Consider the following 18561-nt stretch of genomic DNA (forward strand, 5'->3'; position numbering starts at 1 on the left):
TGTATACTTCAACTCCAAAAGTCAGCCACTAGATTGGGAGTGACAGAGGTGAATGACAGAAACTGACATGTCCAAGTAAGGGCCTCTGGTGAGTGGAGACACTTAGCAATTTGGAGGAAGCCTTCTCAGGCTAATATGTGCCAATGATCTACTTAGCATTAAAGGGAGGAAAACTCATAGAATATTCCCCACTAGATGATGTCTGGAGAACAGTCATATTTGATGCAAACACAACTTCTAAGCAAAAGGAGGCAGTAGATGCTTTGGTGCTTACACCAACCTGGTATTGCACATTATTTTATCTTTGGCTACTGAAGACTCATTGCTTTAGGGAAATTGAAGCAAGACAAAAATATATTGTTACTGTTTCTGCATATTTAAGTCATACAACTATAATTCTAAATAACCTATTCCCAGGAGAGAGAGAAGCAAGAAGAACCTAAGGAGATTAGTGGATCTCATCTCTGAACTAGACTTCCTCAAAGAAGGGCCCTGAGTACCAGCACCAGCGTTACCTGGGGTGTGGGTGATGGGCCTGGTCCTAGGCAGGCAGGGAGTGTGCCCTGCAGGTCTGACTCCCACAGAGGACGTTTAGTTTCAGCGCTGCATTTTCCACAAAAATGCAGTTAAGTAATGACAAAATCACTGAATTGTGAAGAGCCAACCAAGTCATTCCAAAAATCACACACCTACAGGTATAGACCTTAGTCTAATGCTTCTCTGTTAATGAATACCATTTATACTATTTGACTTTTTATAATTTCTACAGCAACTTCTTATGAAACCACGTGGATAGTTATAAACAAATAATAGAATATTTATATTATCACAAGAAAGAAAAGCAGTATTTCTCTTACTAGTAAAGCCAAAGCTTGTTTTTTCTTTAATGTAAGGCTTAGGCACATAGCCACAGACAGTTTACGATAATTTACGGAGATGTAAATGAACAATCAAAAATCACAAAATGTATATACATATCTAAATTTTCATATACCAAACACAAACAAAAAACACAGAAGCACAAACTTTATAAGCTCTGTTTTAAATTATTTAACTCATCTCTGACAAACCTTAAGAAGGTTCAAGTCTGAATCTCTATATGAATTCTCCCTCTTATACGTCATGACTCATTTATAATTCTAGATCACTGAAACATTTTTAAATGTTTTATTTATGTTGTGGGTTTTATGAGCATTTTTTAAATTGTGAAAGCTGCAGGGCCTTTTGTTCAGGCTTTAAATCTGAGTCTTGACAAAAGAATGGAATCAGATTACTTCAATCCAAACCAATTTAGTTTTGGATTTTTTATGCAAATTCTTAGCTATAAACATTTGGCCTAAAAATTTTAAAGAAAAATTGTTTCACTTGACAAACAGAAAGCAGATGTTAATCCAGAGAAATCCAGTCCTCAAACATTTTTGCTCTTCTGAATTTATTAATCTGAATCTTATAAAATAGAGGGCCAATGCCACTTCCCAGGAAGAAAAACCAAATTTAAAGTGTAATTCATCACTAACAAATATCTCTTGTTATACTCAAAGATACCTTTTGGAATCCCCTGATGGGCGTTTTAGGAATTTTTCTCTCAGTACTGCCACAACCAATACCATTTGGAATCTTCAGGACAAGCAGTCCAAATAGCCAGACAATTATCCAGTGATGACGCGGTCAAGCAGGATATGACTCCCAACAAAATCTTTTTCCTTCAGAAGCAGTTAATTTTTCCATACTACATTTCACGTTACCTGTACATATTGGGCCTACTCATTTGCATGCAAACCATATCTATATTAATGATCCTAAATGAAGAAAATGAAGGTTCAGAACGGTGTAATTATGTCCTGTGAGAGGCTTTCATCTGAGATGACATGAAATTTGAAGCAAAGGATTTTGATACATGTGTGAAGATGACTTTTCTGAATAGATCAGTTCAATGTTTCATTTTGCTAACAATATACTAACAAACAAGACGCGGGGACATTCATGGATAGGCGCTGTTCATTGTGCTTATCTCATTTAACTCTCCCAAAACCCAGTGATCTATATCATTACTACCATCACCCCCATGTGACAGGAAAGGTGAGAGAGCCCTAGAAAGATTAAGTAACTGGTGCAGAAATCGAGGGCTTGGAAGTGGCAGCGCTTGGATTTCAACACATGTCAGTGTGACCCCAAAAGCTGTAGACTTGGCTATGCTGATGTGGTCTAGTCGGAGGTCCCTCTAATTACAGAAAGAAAAGCTTTATAAAAGTGAGGAAATCTTCAGAAAGAAACGTCTTTAAGGACTGTGTATTGAGGCAAAAGGCAGGAGAAAATAATACCATTTAAAAAAGTGACAGAAAAGTGTTAGATGGGATGATATGAGAATCATACTTGCTTTTTTCTTTTTTTAACTTCTTTAGTTATTTCCGTCTCCTATTGCCTGCGGTCCCAGCTCTGCACTGCAGCAGCCACTCAGAACAGGGCATGAGTGTGATTACACATGCAAAGCTTTGCCTGGATCAAAAGCCAGTTTCCCTCTTTCCAGAGTTTTACAATGATGCTCTGGAGATAGCAGCAGCAGTAATAACACTTCACCTTCATGTTGACTTTTCACATTACTGAAAACACTTTAGAGGAAATAGTTACATCAAGAATCTCCCAATATTAAGTCTTCCTAGAACTCTTTTGAATCAATAACATGTATTTGATGAAATCTATATTAGTGCCTCCCTGATGCCTAATGGTCTACAAAAATTCAAAAGGCTCCGGAGACAAGGTCCTGCTCCCAGTACCTTAGAATCTCACTATGCTACATTCAAGGACAAGTCTTCGTTTTATGTATACAGTCCATTTTTTTTTTGGTCTTTTTCAAAATAGTTTTTTAGTACTTCTGTGAACTCTTTTCAATGTGGGAAATAAGATAAAAAATACAAGTTCATCAGTAAGACCATCCCCTCCTCTTCCGTGAGGTCGCTAGCAGAGCAGGAACATCTACAGTAGGAAATGTCCTCTGTTGATTGGCCTCAAAGTAAAAATAACATTCAAATAACCTATCCTTCCAGGATAAAGGAATGAGCTGGATCCATAGTGTAAATGTTCATGAAAAGACAGAGATCATAAGAGAAGGTAAATCTCGAAATCCCTGAGACTTTGTTTCCTTCATTTGCTGCCTAGTTTAAAACAACACCTAAACCAAGAACTTTCAAGGCACAAGTGGCTGCCAGGTGGCAATGAGGGTCAGTCCAAAAATAAGAATTGAAAATCAAACTTTCCAAAGTAGGGATGTTTTAGTATTGCTTTCTCTTCCACTTTTGCTGCTCATCTCTTTTCCCAATTTGCTACAAAACACTTCCAGTTCCTGAGATGATACCTGGAGGAATCTCCAAGTTTTAACAGCTGGTGTAGAAACAGTCTAATCTGGATGCAAAAGCTGCAAAGTGGGCCTAGGAGTGCTGCCCCGAAATGATCTGTGTTGGGTGGAGAAGATGTAAGAAAACCTCCCTGGATCCCCTGACAGGGAGCCCACCCAGAAGGAGAAGAGGTTAAACACTCACTGTCCCCTCCCAACTTCCCTCCACACACTTCAAAGGGAGGTTTTGCAGATCTGCCATGAAGTAGGAGGGAGAGGCTGTAGGACATTGAAAGAGTTAAAGCACTAGGAAAATCAGAAGACATTAATGAAGCAAATAAATACCCTAAATGGCCAGGGCAGTGTCAGCTGTCACAGAGCAGAAACAAAACTCACAAGGATGCACAGCACAAGGGAGGTTTGCCAAGGACCACAGAGAACTCCAGCATGGTGAGGTTTACAGCTGCCCGCAGAGTGGCAGGAAGAATGGGATCAGGGGCGGAGGCCCCAGAGCTGGAGGTCTTCAATGACTGCCACTGTGAACATGTGATTCACCTCCATCTGCCAAGGAAAGGGCTTGGGGTTGTGGTAGGGAGGGGTGATGGAGTGAGGAGCAAGGCGGGATGCCAACTCATCCACCAATGGGGGCTTTATTATTAACACCCACCGTCAGTTCTCTCTCTCAGGAGGTTATGGCCTGGGGAATATGTGCCCATCTGGAAAAAATTCATTATATTCATTCAATATATTATTTTCTAGGTGTAAAACCAATCATTTAAAAAAAGTTAAACGATATTTTAAATACGCCAGGGAAACACACTGTTAAAAGTAAATTACAACAAATGTGCTGGGAAGCAAAAAACACTCTTTTATAATGCTGGTAATCACTTCCTAAATTATTTGTTTCATAAGTATGAAATTCTGTGTCTTAATTTTCTGCAAAAGTAGGCCAGTCAGGAATAGGTTATTTTATATATATATATATATAAAAACATGTATATGTAGGGGCCGGCCCTGGGGCATAGCGGTTAGGTGCGCACGCTCCGCTGCTGGTGACCCGGGTTCGGATCCCGGGTGCACACCAAGGCACTGCTTGTCAGGCCATGCTGTGGTGGTGTCCCACATAAAGTGGAGGAAGATGGGCATGAATGTTGGCTCAGGGCCGGTCTTCCTCAGCAAAAAGAGGAGGATTGGCATGGATGTTAGCTCAGGGCTGATCTTCCTCACACACACACACACACACACACACACACAAAAATATGTATATGTAAATATACACACTCACACACACACACATACAAATACAACTGAACAGAAAAAAAACCCTGAACAGTAGAGGGAGAGCCACGAAGGCAGTGGTGGCAGAAGCCATGCTGTGTAGAAGCAGAAAGAATTGGGGAATATCTATAGATTTTAATGAACTGTACATTGTGATTTATATGTTGCCTTTAAGACAGAAGCTTTTGCATTTATAATGGAGGAGAGAGAGCAAGTGGGTATTTTCACAAAGACCCAAAGGTTGAAGAAAAATATGAAGTTTGGAAAATTTGGAAAATGCAATCCAACATGACCCCAAGATAATTGAGGCCACAATTCAGCCTTGAAAGATGCAAAGAATCCAGGAGGTAGAGGTTGAAGACTCCTTAAGAGGTCCCCAGTCAGATAGGGAGGAATCTGCAGCTGGAGCAAGATGGAAAAAGGAACCCAAGGGTTTGGGGACTCAGGCAGGGACATGGCAATCACTAGGGCTTACGAGTAAAGAATTACGGGGATAGAGGCTTGTGACCTTAAAGATGATGCTGGAAATGGAGCGTTAAAATTGGGAGTTGATCAGCTGGGAACTGTTGTCTCATAACCAGGTGACGCAGGGGAGAGCTTTGGGTACAACGTAGTAGATTCTGTAAATAACTTTCTGCCTTCTCTATCTGCTTTCTGTAGACAATTTCCATCCCAGATCCTCAAGGACCATCACACCCATCACCACCACAGCCACAAATAAAAACAGTTATTTACTATGAACTTACTATTAGTCAAATACCGGGCCAAGTTTTTGTGTGTATGTGTGTGAGGAAGGTCAACTCTGAGCTAAATCTGTTGCCAATCCTCCTCTTTTTGCTGAGGAAGACTGGCCCTGGGCTAACATTCGCGCCCATCTTCCTCTACTTCATACAGGACGCCACCACAGCATGGCCTGACAAGCAGTGCGTTGGTCCGTGCCTGGGATCCGAACCTGCGAGCCCTGGGCCGCTGAAGCAGAACACGCAAACTTAACTGCTACGCCACCGGGCCAGCACCACACCAAGTTTTCACTTATGTTTTTTTGAATTTTTATCTATTCTTCATTGAGCTGCAGTAAATCTTAAATGTCCTTCCTGAGGACAGGATGCCATGTTATATGTGTCCAAAAAATGTGGTTACTTAGTGGCACTTTGTCATTTTCTACAACATTCAGTGGCTTCTGAATTCCTTTCCATTCTTTTTCTGTCAAACGTATCTTTTGAACTTAATTTTTAGAAGTTATTGTTATTCTTATCTCCTCCATTTATTCTATTTCTTAAAATATTCTTATAGTGGTTGGACAATCACATGGCAAAGATATTTGGAAAGAAGGTCTACATGTGGTGGAAATTTGGGCTAACTGATACCCAAAGTTCCTTCATACGCTAAGCTTAATGATTTTATCGCGAGAGTTAGGAAAAATCTTCAGAGTTCTGGGACTTCTCAGATTAGGAAACAAAGGCTCAGAGTAGTTAAATGATTTTCCCAAAGGTCACAAGTCTACTTAGTGATGTCATGGGATAGTGTTTAGAATATTAACCTGTGCATGTGAGTGTGTGTGTTTAAGTGCATGTGAAAGTGCGTGTGTAAGTGCATGTGTATGTGAAAGTGCAAGTGTGTATAAGCGTGTGTATGTGGCTTATTACCACTCTTTCTTTTTTTTTTCTCGCTGAGGCAGATTCTCCCTGAGCTAACATCTGGCAGCAATCTTCCTCTATTTTGTATGTGGGCCACCGCCACAGCATGGCCACTGACGAGTGGTGTAGGTCCGCACCTGGGAACCAAAGTCGGGCCACCGAAGAGGATCGCGCCGAACTTAACCACTAGGCCATCAGGGCTGATCCCAGTCTTCCTTTTACCTGTTTGCTCTTCCCATGTGGACCACCTGGACCATTCGGATTTAGTGCTTAAGATTAAGAAAGCGTTAGCAGAAAATAGAGGAGGAAAAAGTGTCCCAGGAAAGGACTCAGGAAACAGACAGACTTGGCAGATTACCTGATGAAGAAGAACTAGGCTACCCATCACTAGTCTAATCATCTCCCACACAACTCTAGAGCTTGGAGGAAGGCAGAGAGGTTGAAGAGGAGGCAGTGGGTATGTGGACTGTCACAGGCCCCTGAGGAAAGAGATCCTGGATCCTGTCTCCTGCTCCCCAGATAATCCTTGAGTAGAGTAAAAAATCATTTCATTTACTATTCAAGGGACACTATGAATACTTACACCTGAAAAACAGGTGTAAACTCAGACTGTACTGGGCGAACCTGACGGAGGGTCACCCCAGCTTTGGGGATGAAAAGGTGATAGAACCTTCCATGTAAGGCAGAAGGAACCTGCGTTCTCTTCTGAGCAAAGCCCTAGGGAAAGAGCAAGATCCTTAACAAGCAATGAGCCTAGGTAGCTGACATATTTATAAAGCTTTTCAGGGTTTCTCACATCTCAGAATGAATCCCTTCCACTCCAGAGTGGCTCTGAGTTTCTTATTTCAGACTTGATCATTTTTATTTCTTTATACTTTATAGTGTAGTCTTTCCTCAAATGTTTCCTGAGTCTTGATCATGTGCCCATATTTACAGTTGAAATCCTCTTTTGCACTGTGTGTGGATCTGTGCGTGGGGCAGAGACTTTAGTTGGTGTCTGGACAGAGCCTTCAGTGACAGTGGTGGAGCGGTGCTGCTGGCAGACACTCCTAAAGCTTTTCACCTGGGCCTGGATGCACCACATTCTTCCAGCTTGTATCCAGCCTCCCCAGATATCCACCCGGCTCCCTGAAATCAAGCTCCCACACTTGTTGCTCTCAACTAGACATAGAAACCACAGTTAGTACGCCAGGCCCAGGGAGAAGTGGGAGGTCTGGAGTGTGAACTGGCTTCCTATTCCCATGAATCAGCCTTTTGTCACCCCTGGCCTAGGCTACCACCCTGCTCTCAGTTTTACCCATTTCTGGACGTGAATTCAGTGCTGCTTCCATGTTCTCCAGCAGCAGGACCCACAGAAGTCCTGAGCTACAGTTTCCTTCCTCCATCAGTCCTATCTTTTGTGGATTCTTTATAACTCTTGCTCTACCAAAAGTTTTCAAACATGCTTTTGAGTTCAGCTATTTGATTATCTCTGTTATTTATTTGCTGAAAATATCTTGTCTATCATTTCCAGGATTTTGATGCAGGAGAGGGAGGCTGCAACATGTGCTTAATCTGCCATTGGGAAAGAAAGCCAAGGGGCTAACTCAGCAGGGAACTGAATGCCCTGAGGGCTGGAGACCAGCTGGGTCAATGGGCATCTCTCAGGGGACCCTCACATACAGATGACCCTGAAGGTAAGATAGCTGACCCAATATCCTGGCATTACATAACACCCCTAGAACTCAGATGTAACTCCAGTGGAACACAGGAGGAACCTAGAAGTTGATTGAGAATATCTTTCTTCCTCCCCAACAGAATAAGGGCTTAAGGTAAAAGTCAAATTGAGTTATACAAAAATGAGGTTGCATTTTTTATATCCTTGTAAAGGTAACAGAGTCAGAAATATTCATCAATTCATTCATCCTAAAAATTTTTATTGAGTAACTACTATGCACCAAACACTGTTCTAGGCCCTAAAGACAGTATGATGAAACAGACATACATCCAAATCTCTTGGACTTCCATTCAGTTTCTTTATTAATGAATCCCAAGAAGTACCTTGTCTTTCACAACATAATTCAATATTTTTATAAAGAAGAAATACTTAATGTTTAAAAATAATTTGACTTTATCTAGGTAAAGTTGCATTCTATGCACATGTTTCAGCAATCAGATAAGGCCACATATTTGTTTTTTTAAGTTTCCAAGTAATGACGTAATTCCTAAGCCCCAAACAGCTTTTCCAAGTCATGTACAGACTATGTCTTTTCTTAATAGAAGACTAAATGCCTTATTTCAGCTTTACCTAGATGCTTTCGTCACCCTCTTGACTAGAATTCCTAAGCCCCTTAATATTCTAAGAAGAAATATGCATTATCCACAGCCATAAAATTAGGTGATATTGGATTCTTACAGTCTGAATCAATACCAATTATACCCCTCCAATTCTCTTTATTATTACAATGGCTTCTATTCAAGCATTAGGTAACTATTTCTTCCATTTTTCTTCAGCTAAAAGTAAATTGTGAAGAAATCAATTCAGTTCAGATATTTAAATTCATGACATTTATTGCATTACCACATTTTACATCACAGTATAGGTGCTCACTATTTCAGCTAATCCAAAAGACATACAACTAAAAACAACTCAGTAATAATAGCCCAGCTTGTTATTTTTTAAACATACAACTACCGGCCCATACACGATCCTTAAAAATAAGAAAGCTAATGTCAATATATTCTGTTAACAACTAGAATTATCCAAAGTAGCATTAGCAAAAGGCACCTGATAAAAATTTCTTGAGGTAATTCTAGATGGCACTTAAATTTAACTGGCAATAAAACACAGAAACTCTGGAAAACAGCTCTCAGAACCAAGTGCTTTTAGAGACTGGGGCTTGTTTCTTGAATGTCAGTTGAGGTTGTCAATAATAAAAAATGTCAAGTGAAAACAGCTTGGTCTACTCAACAGGTATTTTGGTGGCAATGACCACCTTCAAGTCTTCTCTCATTAGCTATTTCCCTATATATCTTTCATCTCCCGTATTAAAAGTAAATAGGAGATCAGGGCACAATCAGAAATGGGTGCAACCATAGGCTAGGGAGCCTAGAGAACCTATTTTAAAAATGTTCCCTATTTATCGAATACAGTGTTCTAATTTTTATGATGATTTACTATGGGGCCATGCCACTTTACAATTTCTTATCTATTCTTTTCTGTCTTGTGAGTTCTTTGAAAAGTGGCACATTAAAGAGCTAGCCAACAGCAGACAAAGGCAATCAATATGATGCACATAAATCAAAAATGCCGTGGTGGCACCAAGCAGCAGATGAGAGGGGTTTGGAACAGAATGTTTCTCCTTGAAATTAACTGTTGCCTTCTCTCAAATAAACCAAATTCTACCCTCAAGGCCCTGCTCAATATTTACTTGCTTCAAGAAGCTTCTCCAAAATAGGCCATTGACATTCTAACAACTAGGTGGAAGGTAAGATGTCATATTCACTTGAATATACCATTTGTCAGTGAGTGATTCAGGAACCATATGCATCAGATCACATAGGGCAGTTTTTAAAAACACAAATTTCCAGGTATCACCTCAGATCTACCAAATCTGAAGCTCAGGAAATGGTATCCTGCAATCTCCAGTTAAATGATTTCGCAGAATGATTCCCCTACATACTAAAGTTTAAGAACCCCTGCTTCCAACCATAGCTTCCAACATACCACATAGTTCAATAAATAGTGGCTGAATTAGAATTTGGGGCCATAGGAGAGAAGAATATATTCAAAAGGGGAAAACACGAGCATAAAGTTTGAATGTGGCTTATTAGGAAATGAAACACCAAACAGAGACAGACTCGGTCTAAAGGAACAGAAAAAGTAACCATATTAAAATGAAAGTGATTGCAAGCACACTAAAAAAAGACCACAGAAGTAATCAGATACTCAAAAGAAATGCTGAAACACATACATACACATACACACGCACACAGACAGAAAGAGAAAACAGGATAAAAGATGAGCATTTTCTATTATAAAAGACAAATAGTCATTCCTTCATTTACAGATTCACAAAAACTATTACTCTGCCTAAAAATGTTGAAAAAGCGAGTGAAGAAAATATTTCCTTATTTTGTATTCACAGGGGAAAACAAACAAAACAGTTCTTTCCAGCCAAGGTCAATTTTTTAAAGAACAAAATCACTAGAAGTTTTCTTTCCTGACACCCTTTATTTTACTTTTTTCCGAATAAAAATTATGTATATTTGAGGTGTACAACATGATGTTTGGATACATATACATAATAAAATGATTATTACAGTCAAGCTAATTAAATTAACATATCTATCTCCTCATACATTTACTTTTGTGTGTGTGTGTGCTTACAGCACCTGAAATTTACTCTCTTAGCAAATTTCCAACACAAAATACAGTATTATTAAGTATAATCATGTTGTACATTAAATCCCTAGAATTTATTCATCCAACATAACTGCAACTTTGTATTCTTTGACGACCATCCCCCCATTTCCCCTACCTCCCTGCCCCTGATAACCACCATTCCATACTCTCCTCCATGTATTCAACGTTTTTAGATTCCACATATAAGTGAGATCGTGTAGCATTTTTTCTCTCTTTGTCTGGCTTATTTCACTTAGCATAATGTCCTCCAGGTGCATACATGTTGTCACAAATGGCAGGATCTCCCTCTTTTTTTAAGGCCGAATAACATTCCATTGTATATATCTACCAGTCTACTTTATCCATTCATTCATTGACAGACACTTAGGTTGTTTCCATATCTTGGCTATTGTGAATAATCCTGCAATGAACATAAGAGTGAAGATATCTCTTTGAGGTACTAATTTCATTTTCTATGGATATATATCGAGAGAGGGATTGCTGGATAATATAGCAGTTCAATTTTTAATTTTTTGAGGAACCACCATACTGTTCTCCATAGTGCCTGTACCAATTTACATTCCTACCAACAGTGTACAAGGGTTCCCTTTTCTCCACATCCTCACGAACACTTGTTATCTTATTTTTTTGATAATAGCCATCCTAAGGTGTGTAAGGTAATATTTCATAGTGGTTTTGATTTGCATTTCCTTGACATCCTTTATACTATTCATATAGTATATTTAACTTGATCCCCCTAAATAGCTATAATTTATTTTTGTACTTTAAACCATACAAATACATGGGAATCTAGGTTTATACTAAGAAAATATAGGACAAAGGCAACCTTTTACTTTAAGTTATTTTTAAAATATCAGTATTTTTATCCTTAAAAAGAAACTAGTAACTTTTAAGGGATGCAAACAAAGAATCATAAGGTGTATTATTGTGCTGTAAAGTCAACCAACCACAACACAAAACAATATGTTGTTAAAACAGTTTAATAATTTGTAGTAGAGAAAGACTAAGAAAAACCTAAATATCCAAACAATAAAAAACTGGTTAAGCAAAATTGTCAAAGAACAACCCAATATAACATGCAGCCATGAAAAGCCATAGAAATGAATATTTAATTACACGGGTAAATATTCATGATTTAAGCAAATTATTTTTTTTACCTCAATCATGTTGAACATTTTATATAGGAAAATATTAGAAAACATCAACATTTCAGGTATTTTTCTCTATTTTCTATCATCTTCTTAGTGACTTTTTTTGGATTTTCAACTTTTCTGAAATGTACATTTACTTATAGGCTGACAAGAACAAATATATAAAAATACAAGATGATAATACTCTATTTATAAATATAAATAGTTCATTTTCTATTGTGAGATTTTTCCTTTTTCATGATATTTCTATAAAAACGGGAGTTTTCTTAGAACTAATTAAAATAGAATAATTGGACTTTTTCTATTCATGTTTTGTTTTATTCTATTTAACTTGATTAAATTTGATTTAATTTTGGTGATTATTGTTAATGATCAAGAGTGAGTGATTTCTAAAATTCTGGTTTTTTTTTTTCTACAGACATATATTTCCTATTAACTTTTCACAGTGCCAAGGCTAATAGATATATTAAAATGATGGCTGAATAACTGCTTACTTCAAGAACCCAACTAGGAGTCAGGGATTTTATTAACCTTCAAAGAATATAACCTTGGCCAGAGGCTTTTGATGCCCATCAACTTTTAAAACATTTTTTAAAAGAACCTTTTGTTATAGAAAATAAGTATCGGTTTAGGTCATAAAATGTATATGTACAGAAAACTGAACTTGCTCTTTTGAGCTCTAAATTAACTCACCAGGCTTGTGCTCATTTATCTTCCACTATACATGGTTAGTTTGCCTACAAAAAAGAAAGCATTTTGTCTTCATAGGATAGAATCACCTATGACATGTGATCCACACACAATGTGAAGTTCCATCTCTCTATGGCTAAAAGGACAGTAATCCAGGGATCAGATTTGTGAAAACTCGGTGACTCTTACGTTGCCTTTGGATCTCATTTATTCTAAATGTACACTAGAAATCACTTGGCATTTCTTTTCCTAATAGCAGCAAAAAAATATTAAGAATTCACTTTGTGCCAAGCACGAAAAAGTTCCAAGGCATTATCTCATTTGTTTCTCACTGCTTCTTCTGGTCCTTAAAAGAGTTGAAAATTAATTCCTTTTTTAAAGATAAATTTTAAAATTTAACCTTGATTTCCTGCTTTCTTCAGAATTTTGTCACCTCTTTGAAAATATTTAGCTCAAAACTATATGATTTATTGATCGGAGCTTATCATCATCTTCTCAGACCTTTTTCAAGATAGAAAAATGGATGGAGAGGGGTAATAGGCAGTCTCCACAGGCAGAACATATGGGAAAAAAGTACCCAGTAACTTGAATACGGGACTAGTGTGAACACACAGAATGCTTTCACACTATCACTTATCTGAGCTATGCTGAGCTGAAGCTAGCCAAACTTCTCTTCGTGTAGTCCAGCCTTGGCCCACAGTGGGGACTTCACTCCATTCTGCTTCCTGCTCCTTGTAGCATTTTAACACAGTAAATGTAAAGAAGAGGTTATCAGCCAGCCAACCACATCCACTCCCAAAGCACAGACCCCACAGGGCAGCATCTCGTGAGGCACCATCTCATGCACATGCTTACCACAGCCCTGTGCATTCACTACCTCAGTCTGTGTTGTGAGCAGTTAGCAGGAAAGTTCTTGCCTTCTTAGGAGTATGAGCAGATTTCACTTACACATATTCCAATTTTCAGCTTTATCTATTGATACGTATTTTAAAATATTGGTCAAAAATGTGAGAAAACTTGTTTACAGTCTTGATGTTGAGGGGAGAAAAGGAAATATGAATTACAAAGTAAGGCTGGAAGTAAAAATGAAACATCTTGAAATCAAAATTAACCTCCAAAATGTAAGCAAAGAGAACATGACAGAGACAAAAATAAATACATGATTCAAAGAGAAAAGCATTAACCACAAAACATGGCTTCAATTAATCAAACTCAAATTGTCAAAAACCATTGTGTCCAAGTATTGTTTTTACTGAAAAAGAAATAGATATTACTATTTTAAAATTTAAGATTATGCAGATACAGAGAAAATTTTTTTAAAAATCCAGTAAGGAACTCAGAAGTGGGAAAAGTAAGACATCAAAATTGGTAAGCCACAATTACTATAAAGGGACTACATTTATCTATACATGTATTCAGGCCATTAAAAGATCAACTAACTCAAAAGATGAAATTTTATTTCCTTTCAACATGCTATTTTAGAGGGGAAGGTGGCAGTGGGGGCAAGCTTAAAACATTTGCATTTGGTGGTTTCAACTATCAGATATTTGACTGATCCTGTGTTACCAACAATTCTGCTGTTATTCTTCATTTAATAAGCTTAAAAACTACTATCACACTGCTCTCATTATGTCATGCTTAACAATATTCCAAAAGTGAGGCTATATCTAAGATACCATAAAATTAAATATTTCAAAACTTATTAATACTTCCAAATGGAATCAGAACCTGTCAGCAGATCTCAAGGTCTTACCTGTAAGATCTCCACGTCAGATACCACTTACACACCTCATCTGGTGTGCTGAGATTACCTCATCTGGTGAAGGCGGGCGTTGTAAACAGTTACATCCCCCTTTCCCAATCTGTACATGACTGGGATCTAATGCTTCTGGTTAGACCTTCTGCCTCTCTTCCTCCACTTCACTGGAACTTCTGGCCTAAATGATCATACAATACTGACTATTTACAAATCTAGAACAGCACAGCAAGTAATGATACCAAGCTGCTACGTCTTATGCTCCAAAAAAAAATCCATGATCTACAGATTGTGGCTGTATCTATATTCTGAAACGGCAGGTATTTTTTCATCAATGTTTCTGTCACTTAACTTGGTAATATTGTGAGGCTTACTTTCAATGGCAACAGTTTTTATTTATTTTTTTAATGAGAAGGTGAAATCATGGGAAGGATAATATGGTAATAATGGGAAGGCTCGCTAGTTCCAAAAAGTGTACATCCTTCATGAGAAAAGTAAATGAAACACTTTCTTGAGAAAAGAAAGGAATATTCAAGGAGCTGGTTCTCATTCCCTAACCTGGATTCAAAGCCATGCTGAATGTTAATGAGAAACTTGATACTATTATTCACTGATAGAGATGTGTAGGGAACGAAGAACTATCCCTCTACCCTCTAGGTTCTTCTGGCTGGTCTAAGAATTAAATTGACATGTGTCAGAATAACAGGAGAAAATCAAACAAATGTTAATAACATGTATACATGGGAGAAACCCAGAAAATCTGAGTAACTCACCAAAATGGCAGAAGCCACTACCTTACATACCATCTTTGGCTAAGGACAAAGGAAGATGTTGGGGGTAGTGGTTCGGGGACTTCAAAGGGGAGGAAGGTAATTCACCTGGAGATAGAAAAACAAATGTTTGGTAAACAAGTGTTGACCATGCCTTTCAAAGACAATGAGAGTTAGAGAGGACTTTGATTAAATGGCCCCTGCTAGGTTCCTCCCTGTCTATCACATCTAGTTTATATTATACTACAGTTATCTTACGGTATGAGCTCTTTCCTGGAATAGGCCTTCTATCTTAAGTTCCTTTAGGCAGTTAGGGGGAAGGTTAAAGTTTCTTCCCGAGTCTTTGTTCTTAAAAATAATCAAGCCACAGAGACACATTTTGGGGTGGCAAATTCTGATCCCCCACAGCTGCATAAATAGAAAAGCTAGGGAGGGTTCAAAAAATTAACAGATTTTAGGGGCCGGCCCGGTGGCGCAAGCGGTTAAGTGTGCGCGCTCCGCTGCGGCGGCCCGGGGTTCGCTGGTTCGGATCCCGGGCGCGCACCGACGCACTGCTTGGTAAGCCATGCTGTGGCGGCGTCCCATATAAAGTGGAGGAAGATAGGCACCGATGTTAGCCCAGGGCCGTCTTCCTCAGCAAAAAAAAAAAAAAAAAAAAGAGGAGGATTGGCGGATGTTAGCTCAGGGCTGATCTCCTCACAAAAAAAAAAAAAAAATTAACAGATTTTAAAAACACACAAGGGAAATGAATTAACAAATGCACTCATCTGAAAGGGCTTAAATCACTAAACTATTAAAAGTTCACCTGGCTAGAAACAAACGCGGGAAAGAAATTCCATGATTTTCCAAAATGACAGAAAAGAGAAAGATGTTCAAAGTTTTACTATTATGAATTTTTGTTGGTGAAGGATTTCAGAATAATGTATGGTTAATTAAAATACTACAAATTATGCATTAAAGTTTAATCACTCTTTTCTATAGTTTCCATGGATGTATTTAATTTGCTTTGCAAACCTGAATACATTAATATATGTCTTCTGGAAATAACTCAATATCCAGTAACCACTCAGTATGCTAAGATTGATTATGCTTCTGCATGAATAGCTAGTAACAAAAGATCTCGCTATTAGCATACAAAAGTGCAATTCATTTTCATATTATAGAATAATATGGCATGAATGGTAAACCGTAAATCCATTTCAAGAATTTACCTTTTGTACGCCTTCCATCATAAAGATTTAGGACTTAATCTATTCCTGCCAGATTATATTAGGTATAAAACTACAGATTCTCACTTACATAAAAACAAACAATTCAACAAGCTCCCAATGTATAAACTGGAGGACTATTTACTCAAAAGAACTCCAAAGAAATGCTAAAGGACAAAAAAAAAAAAAAATACAGCCCCCTAGGAAAGGCAAATTATTGGAAATTCATTTGAAATATAAAGACTCTAATTCTCTGAGCATGAATACAAAGATACACCAGGAAAAAAAAAAAACACAAAAAAAGAAAGAAAATGTCAAATGTTCCTGCCTTAACGACCTCCCACAGGCACACGAAAAGCCAAAACATTTCTAAATGCCCAAGAGGAACTGCTCAAAAACATGAAAGCTGCCACCAGACCTAGTACATTTTGAGCTACTCTTGTGTAAATCATCAGATTTACCAGAGATGGTTACCTTCTCTTTAAGAGAAATCCAGATATTAAACCTTGGTCAAGTTGGTTTTAGTATCTTCTAAGTGATTTAAATTGCATTTGAAGAACTCTGCTTTAGGGTTTGCAGGACAAAGAAGTGGAAGAGTGACCTTGATAGTTTTAAGAGTCTTGGCATCTTCCCTCAGAATCCTCCTTGAGACCCTCCTGATTAAAAAGAGACTTACAAGCTGAAGATGGGTCTCTGTCTTCCCCTCCATCTCTGGAGGTTCCTGTAGGAGAACATCATTCTTGAGAGGCAGGAATTCTGTGACCACGAGGATTAGGCCACGCAAAGGGGAGATATGACCCTGAGCCCTGACCTTGCTCAGCTGCGAAGCCCACCGATGTTCACGGGTACAGAACAAACTCCTCTTGCATAAGCCACTTTCAGTTGGGTATTCTGCTACTCTCAGCCACAGCTCTTAATTAATTTGACAATGGAAACCGTTTAGGACTCTTTAGCCCTGGTGATCTTGCTTATCCATTATGATGAAAGCACCACACAAACAAGAACTGAATTTGTAGAGTTTGAATAAGCAAACTGCACTGATAACACTCTGGAGATGACTAGAAGTTAGAAAAAAAAGAGAGAAATAAAGAAAAGTTCCTTTGACAACATGGCTTTAGTGGAAAGCCTTCTCAAAGCAAATTTTCTAATACCAGAAATATTGTATTCTTGTTCCCTAGCCTTCTCTACACCTTAAAAAATAAATAAAATAACTATCATCACAAAAGGCTCCTCTTGGTAAGAAAGGCGTCCCTCAAGAGCCTACATTAGAGAATTCCTTCCCAGTTACCATGCGTCATGTAACACAGACAGGTAAAATATATGTCTTTCTAGCTAAGACTTAGTTGCCTTTTATTTTTTATTTTTTAATGACCATTTTTTAATTTGGGCTGTCATCATCTTTCAAGTTTCCAAGAAGAGACCATGAACTCCTCTCATTTACAAGTTTACCCTCTGCATGCTTCTTTCCCACGCACAATAATTCTTCACAAATTTCCCAAACGTTTTTGTCACTTCTTTCACTTTCTCTTTAGTAATAACTTGTTTCGTAATATGTTCTGTTGTCCCCTAACAAGACCTAATCCCAATGATTCCACTTTCTTTTCCCACATTAATCTTTATTTCTCCTTTTCACAGGACTATCATTTGAAATTGCTATCCAATTTCTTTTCTTTTTCAATTGTTTTCTCATCATCAAAAATGATGATCTTCAGGATGATTTTCCACAAATCTAAGGGTGACTGAAAACACAGAGTCGTCTTGTATCCTTTTTACTCTGCGAATTGCCAAACCTGCAATTTACTGGGAGTTTGTTACAAATGCTAGTGTTGGTGGCCTCTTCTCCATTTGAGCACATGATGCCATGGTGCAAAATGAGCCCTCCTGTTTCTGGTTACTGAATGCCACGTTGTTCGTAGTTGATTTTTGCTTCCCAGAAATCTCCAGAATTTCTGCATTTTGTGACGTTCTAATGACATGCCAGAATCACAGAAGTAAAGATCTGGAAGTCTCTAATGCAACCCAGGCTAGACAAAGATACAACCTGTCTATCTCTATTTTAGGGGAGTATCCATAGCACCCAGGAGAACAGGATGTCAGGTATGTGTAGCTTGTGTTGGTAACAGACAACTAGAGTCCATATAAGTGAGTTTCCTCAACCAAAATCCAGAGACAGAATAATTTTGGAAATGGGAAACTTCAGTAACAGAATTCAGGAGTATAAGATTAATTATGACGTTGTCCACTCCACACATTCTAGAAAATACCTACAACAGAGTTCACTCAGTTTTTTAAACTACCCACATTTATAGGTGTCTTAGATCTAGGGTATTTTATT

The 18561-nt window shown here is 38.2% G+C and overlaps 1 protein-coding gene across 4 annotated transcripts in view; it reads right to left on the reverse strand.

Annotated features, from left to right (window-relative positions):
* Positions 1-18561, reverse strand: part of CTNNA2 (catenin alpha 2) — a 1068899-nt gene that overhangs the window by 893764 nt on the left and 156574 nt on the right. The gene's annotated exons all lie outside the window — the stretch shown is intronic.

The sequence above is a fragment of the Diceros bicornis genome, chromosome 12, assembly GCF_020826845.1.
Source record: "Diceros bicornis minor isolate mBicDic1 chromosome 12, mDicBic1.mat.cur, whole genome shotgun sequence".
In the NCBI taxonomy this organism is placed as follows: Eukaryota; Metazoa; Chordata; class Mammalia; order Perissodactyla; family Rhinocerotidae; genus Diceros; species Diceros bicornis.